This window comes from Acomys minous, assembly GCF_964271855.1.
Source record: "Acomys minous genome assembly, chromosome: 14".
In the NCBI taxonomy this organism is placed as follows: domain Eukaryota; kingdom Metazoa; phylum Chordata; class Mammalia; order Rodentia; family Muridae; genus Acomys; species Acomys minous.
In genome coordinates this window covers 92149460-92156203 of record NC_140496.1, presented here as the reverse complement: position 1 = coordinate 92156203, position 6744 = coordinate 92149460, and the positions used below count along the sequence as shown (strand labels likewise).

Here is a 6744-nt window from a genome sequence, read left to right as displayed (position 1 = left end):
CAACACAAAACAGTCTGTGCGTGTTCAGTGTAGACACAAGTCTATTGCTATTCTTTTCTACCTGAAATTTGTAGAGAATGGTAGCTGGTAATACAGAAAACTGTATAACCACTGAAATTATATATATATATATATATATATATATATATATATATATATATATATAATGTATGTTGTGTGTGTGTGTGTGTGTGTGTGTGTGTTTTCAGTGTTTTGTCAGCCTGAGGCATCAACATCTTAAGCCCTGGCATTTCTGGCATTTAAACTACAACTTTTAAAATTTTGTTTTCATTTGTACAGAATCATGATATGTACCTATCTTATCTATCATCTATCTATCTATCGATCTATCAATCGATCTATCTATCTATCTGTCATCTATCATCTATATCTAACTGAAATTATTCTGGGTATCAAACTCAGAAGTCCATACATGCTAGGCAAGTTCTCTGCTACTACGCTGTATCCAGAGCTCATCACCCATAAAAGCTTTGTGACAGGTAGAAAAGTAACACAGGAAAATCAGAAAAAAATGAACGTGTCCATCATTGAAGGTTAGATGATGTCACTAAGCTGATCCTCACAGACCTAAGTATAAATGATAGAAGGTAAGAGATATGTCAGCCATATCTAATGCAGTATTTCAGTTCAACAAAGGGGCATTTGGAAGTTGTGCCTTGCAAGCAAGAGAAGCCAGTGTGTCGGCCAGTAGCACCCACTTTTTCTCAGATAGCAACACCAGTTCACTAGCTCTTGCTGGTATGTAGGTTGTTGACAGACTTATATTCATATTGTCGTGTAGCACAAACTCATGGAAGGCCCTATTTTCTTTTTTTACCTAAATGACTTCTGAACTGTACATTATTATTCAAACCTCATAAAAATATCAGGCATTAAACAAAATAAGTCATCCAACAAAGCAGATATTTCTGAAAAAAAAAACTTTCAGCAATGATATAATGGATGTGAAATAAAATACTTTATCCTTTCAAACATTTAAATTGGTTTATAAGGTACAGAGTTGAGATTATTTTGCAGTTGATCCTACAAAATTACCCGAGTGTGGCCAGAAATTTGATACGTTGATTGGTAGTTTAGAACAATTCCCTTAGGATCAGTTCTTAATCTGGAATGATCAAGCTAGTACAAACAATGTTTATGAAAGTTAGACAAAGTCTATTTAAGCTGAAGTAAAAGTGTTTGTTTCTTTGTAGTACAACTGCTTTAAAAAGCTTTTGCTGAGGAGCTCATCAGAACAATCTCAAATAAAGACAAATTCCCCTGCTGCTACTGCTGCAACTACTGCCTCACACTTCCAGAGTCTTGTAACCTCAAAAATAATCCCAAGGTGAAAACATATGTAGTACAGATCTTTACCCTCCTCCTTTAATTCTTCTTTTCTTTTTGCTTCCTTATTTCTCTACCCTTCTCACAGAAAAATAAAGAGAAGTCCATGAGAATTGTATATGTGCTCGCTTGATATCTTTGATAAGATGCAGCTCAAATATCAGGAAGGTAAAAATCAAAGCGATTATATTACCCTAAAACTGAAAGGCTTCGTAAACATTGCAGTAAAAGAAAATCATCATGGTGCTCTAAATACGGCTTTGCATCCTTACTCATACTTCCTGCAGAAATCAGCAAGATGAGCTTTCATGGAGTTCAGCTGAAGAAATCACAGACATTAAAGAACTTTCACGTGTAGCTTGTTAATTCCAGAACTTTCTTCAGAGTTTCAGCTTCCTTGCCAGTTTCATGTCTTGTGTCAAGAAAATGAGCAAGGTTGAGCAAGGTTTCCGTAGCAGAATTTGCTCTTGATGGGGGTGGTACTATGTTTTTATGGAATTTTTAGCAAAGTGACTAAATGAAAAATAATAACCCAATTAAGCAATGATGGGATGTTGATTTTTCTAGACACTGGAGTTTTAGTAGTGATTGTGTATCCCACATGTGATATTTCTAAGAAATAAAGTAATAAAATTACCACACAGATATTATAGAGTATTAGAGAAATCTAATCCTCATACATTCTTGACATCATGACCCCCGCCCCCAAGGCATTCTTGTCACATGGTGTAATTTACAAGTGAGAAAACCACAGAAATGGCTATTTCTTTCCTTCTACTACCTTTGGTCCTTTGTGCTTTTTACAGATGTTTTCTCATATTTTGATGTGTCCTCATATTGTAAAAATCAACTAAAAAACCAGCCAAAATTATGGGAATACAATACCAGAGCCTTACCACAGTCATGATGTAATGTTTAGCATGGTGAGTACAGCCATTGTTTATTAAAAGTAACACTTGAAGACATGAATAACACACCTGTCTCTACAGAGAACCATGGTATGATTTCTACTTGACATTTAATAGCACACTTGCAAAATCTCCCTGCATTAACATAGTGGGAAACAATAAATAGAACACTGGCTAATATAAGAACACAAAGGAAATAGGCAGGTCTCCATGGATCGAGGCTGTAAACCCTACATTGAGACTCTAAACTCAGCTATGAAATGTCTTCTGGGAGTCCACCTGCTTAGGCTGAGGGATCATCACACTTCCTTCAAGAAATGTCCCTGAAAACTAGAGTCATTTGACTTTCTGCATCTCAGACAGGAGATATCCAGAATTCTGTATGATTCAGTCAGGTTATGGTACGTCATTTCTTTGCTGGGACAGGCAACTGGTATAGACTGGTGAGAGATCGGAAGCTGGGATTGGTTCCTCAGGGCTTTTTCTCCTTCCTACACTTGGAATTTAGAAGCCGAAGATTACCCCTGTGAACAACAAAAAACAACACAGTCTCAGATCTAAGGAAGTGAAGAATCCAGAGTTAGTGAGGAGAACGAGGTCTTGGCAAGATATGTTAGAGCTTCCTTAAATTTTTGTCACGCACAGTAGTCACATGAGGGTTATGCACACCTCAAAGTGACACTCTGAGTAGACAGTGAGATCTTCCCCAGACTGGTCCTCACTCTGCAATCCCAACCTGTGCAGTTGCTTTCTTGATTTTTACAAGCACACAGGCTGGAAGTGTGAGCACCATCAGCAGCACTGTTTCCTCTCCCTGCCCACCTCCAATCAATCAGCACATATTGATTTTCTTTTAAATAGTGCTAGGTACTGAACCCTGAGCCTTGTATAAGCCAGACAAGTACCCCATAGCAAAATCCCCACACACATGGCTTCCATGGCGTGGGAACGATATCCCAAGTCCGTGACAAGCTTTAGGATGTAGAAGAAATTATAAACGAGGACATCCTTGGCTTTTCTCCAGAGAATCCCAGATGGCTGAGCCCATGTGAGAGCAGTAGCGGGATGAGATCTACTTGTGAGGAAATAAGAAAGTTGATGCAAATGGGGACCAGTGCAGTGATAAGCCAGAATCAGAAAGACAGCGTGCACCTTTTTTTCTTTTTTCTTTCTTTTTTTTTCTTTGTGGTCCCTGGATTTGACATAGATACATTAAAAGAGAAAGAATGAATGAAAAACAAAACAAAGAAATGAAGCTATTTGGTGGAAGGAGGGAGGAGGGAAGAAGGAGGGGAAATAGATGGGCTTAGGGGTGTGTATATGGTCAAAGTACTTGAATAAAAGTCCACGAACCCCATCACTGTGCCAATAAATGATGGCCTTAGCAGGAGCTCTATGTGACAACAAATTATATGCTGTAGTCTTGCCACCTTTGCTGCTCTATATATGAGAAAAGACCCAGGGAACGATAACAGGATTCATTTGTACCTGTCAAGGAGTACTAGTATGCAAAGAAAAATGCACATGATGGCATGACACTGAGCACTGGTTCTTTAATTATACTGGCATTCAAAACTCAGCAGAAGATTTTTAAATTACAAAAACGGAACCAGCTATTTTTGAGTATGGTGCCAGCTATTTTGAGGATAAATCCATCTTTGTTTTTTGCACCTGGCTTCAAAGCGAACTATAGAAGGTAAGTTGAAGCTGATATAGGTCTCATGGCTCCTGTGGTGGATATCTTGGTTGTCCATCAGACTGAATCTGGTGTCAAGTAACTGAGAGATAAGCCAGTGGGCACACTTCTAAAGGGCTTTCTCATATTTGAGATGGAAAGAGCCGCTCCAGGTCAGGATTCCACATTCTGGAAGCAGTACAAACAAAAGGAAAGCTAGGCTAGAAAGCTGTGCCTTTATCCCACTTGCCTTCTGTGGATCCCTTCACTGATATCAGAGACCTGCCTCCTTAGGCATCAAATTTGGACTGAAGATCACTAGTGCTCCAGGAACCCTGCAGGCCTTCAGTGCCAGCCTGGGACTGCAGAGGCCTTCACCCTCACAGATAGAGCAACTACCAGGTTTTCAGTCTGTCCAGTGTGAAGGCAGCCATTGCTGGACTAGCCAGCCCTCACTGTGTTTGCTAGTCAAATAAATCCTCTTTTATTACATATTTATTCTACAGACTCTACTCCTCTACAGCACCACGACTAGTACACCCCACAGTGTGACAGTGTAAGGTGTTATGTTCTGGAGCCCTATCAACTTCTTAGTGTTATAAACATAGCGGGTAGTAGGACTGATTTGAAATGATGAGACAGCATCTTTCCGTAACTATTGTCTTATTTCTTATGTGAGATTTTATTCTCCTAGTAGAACTCAAGGGTCAAAAGTCTATTGTAATCCCCATCTGCCCTGCCAATTCACATTAAATATACGTACCTGGAAAAAAAAAACCTAGATCATCAGTAGATGAAACAGAGAGCTTTAATATACCTAGAATGCTAATTTGAGGTGAAAAATTTGCATGTGATTGTTTGCACGTTGTGGCACACAGATTTAGAAAGTTCTTAACGCCTTCCATTATTCTGATGAGCTCATTCCAATTCACTCTGAATATCTGCATTGATATTTGATTTCTAGTTGACACCCTGGAAATTACTCACTGGTTATTAAACTCTAAGTGCAATGACAGAAATATGTATGTTGAAGCGAAAGTAACACAAAATAGATGGTACAATTGGCAGATGTCAAACTGGTTTCTTCCCACTCCTTTCTGATCCTTGCTTTTCAGAATATGGTTATGCAACTCCAGAGTTATCCAGAAGCGCAGCAAGAATTTGTGTAGCTTTGCAAATCAAAAGACAAGAAATCCTAACCTAAGCATATATGTTTTGCATGTGCATGATATGTATATGTTACATGTGGTGTGGTTTGTATATGTTTAGGCATGTTTCCATGCACACAGGCACACGTGGAGGCCAGAGATTGATGGTGTCTGCCTTGATCACTTTCTATGTACTGAGGGAGGGCGTCTCACTTGAACTCAACTTATCAATTTGCCTAGTGGGGCTAGTTAGCGTGCCTGATAATGGGACAGCCTGATTCCACCTCTGAGGGCTAGGATTACAAGGGGTTGCCACACTCATCACACAGTTACATAGGTCCTGGGAATCCACAGTGAAGCCCCAACACTAGTGCAGGAAGCACTTTTCCCAAGGAGCCATCTCCCCAGTCTAGAATGCTTAAAGCAATCCCCAAGCCTCCCATATACACCCCTCCTTCCTCTGCTTCAAGTCTATGGCCTCTGTACATTCATTGTTAAGTGCATACATGTAGACGGGTATAAATGCGTCACTAAATATGCAATTACAAGTATCTCAGCTTGGATAATGTTACTTCTATGCGTGTCTTCAGGTCTGGTGTTGGACAACAAGTTGGTGCGCTCTTCTCTGGAAAAGAGCTCTCAGCACTTCTTAGTTGCCTGTAGCACTTTGTGTAGAGTTGAGGCCTTCTGTTAAATGAGGGTTAAATTTCTCTCTCTCTCTCTCTCTCTCTCTCTCTCTCTCTCTCTCTCTCTCTCTCTCTCTCTCTCTCTCTCTCTCTCTCTCGGCACTGCCTGATGCCAAGCTAGCTGGCCTCAAACTTACTATGTGTCATGTCTGAATATGACCCTAACTTCAGATCTTCCTGTCTCTGCTTCCACAGTGCTGTGTTACGATGTCTGGTTTTATATGGTGATGGGGAGTGAACTGAGGGCTTTGTGCTTGGTAAGGCAAGCACTGTACCGAGTGTGATAACATCCTTCCGTTGGGCAATATTTTTCTTGCCCAAGTTGCACCAGACAACTTTTCTTCTTTTCCTTTTTTGATCCCACCCATCTGAATAGAAGAGAACCTGTTTTGATCTAAGCTGGACAATTGGCTTTCACATTTTGAGTACTTTGTAAGTAAGAAAATATTCCTTTACTAGGTCCTGGGTTGAAAGGAAACCACACCTGGTTTTCAAGGCAACTTCCTTTCCATGAGTTACTTCTCATATGTTAATCCTATGTTATCACACCTGGCTTCTCTTACGGGGCACCCAAAAGTGACCATTAGAAAAGGCAGGGTAATGGATAATTCATCTTACTGCAGTGCACCCCTAGTGACAGGCGAGAGGCAGGTGGGACTGTGATGGTGATGTGTGACCCGAGATGGGCATCTCTGCTGCTGTCTTCTGTTCCTAACGAAGAAAGATTGGACATCACCATGTGCTCACCAGACAATGGCGAGTCTGTTAGACCACCGTATGAATAGACAGGCAGTAGCCACAAGCAGTGCACCGAACAGCGGTGTCCCTCACCAGGACATGTTATTCAGACCAGCTTGGTAAGGCCAGTGCTGGACATTTAAGTGTTTAGTGGTTTATTTTCTTTTTATTGTTTGTTATGAAGAATAGATCTTTCAATATGTTCTACAAAATACCAAATATTAATTGTGACAGCATTTCAT

General features: G+C 40.2%; 1 protein-coding gene across 6 annotated transcripts in view; it reads right to left on the bottom strand.

Annotated features, from left to right (window-relative positions):
• Positions 1–2256: 2256 nt before the first annotated feature.
• EMCN (endomucin) overlaps positions 2257–6744 on the bottom strand; it is an 86981-nt gene continuing 82493 nt past the window's right edge. For all 6 annotated transcript variants that reach the window (XM_084756255.1, XM_084756252.1, XM_084756254.1 and 3 more), the window contains one exon: positions 2257–2779. The gene's annotated coding sequence lies outside the window, so the exon portion shown is untranslated. The remainder of the gene's footprint in view (positions 2780–6744) is intronic.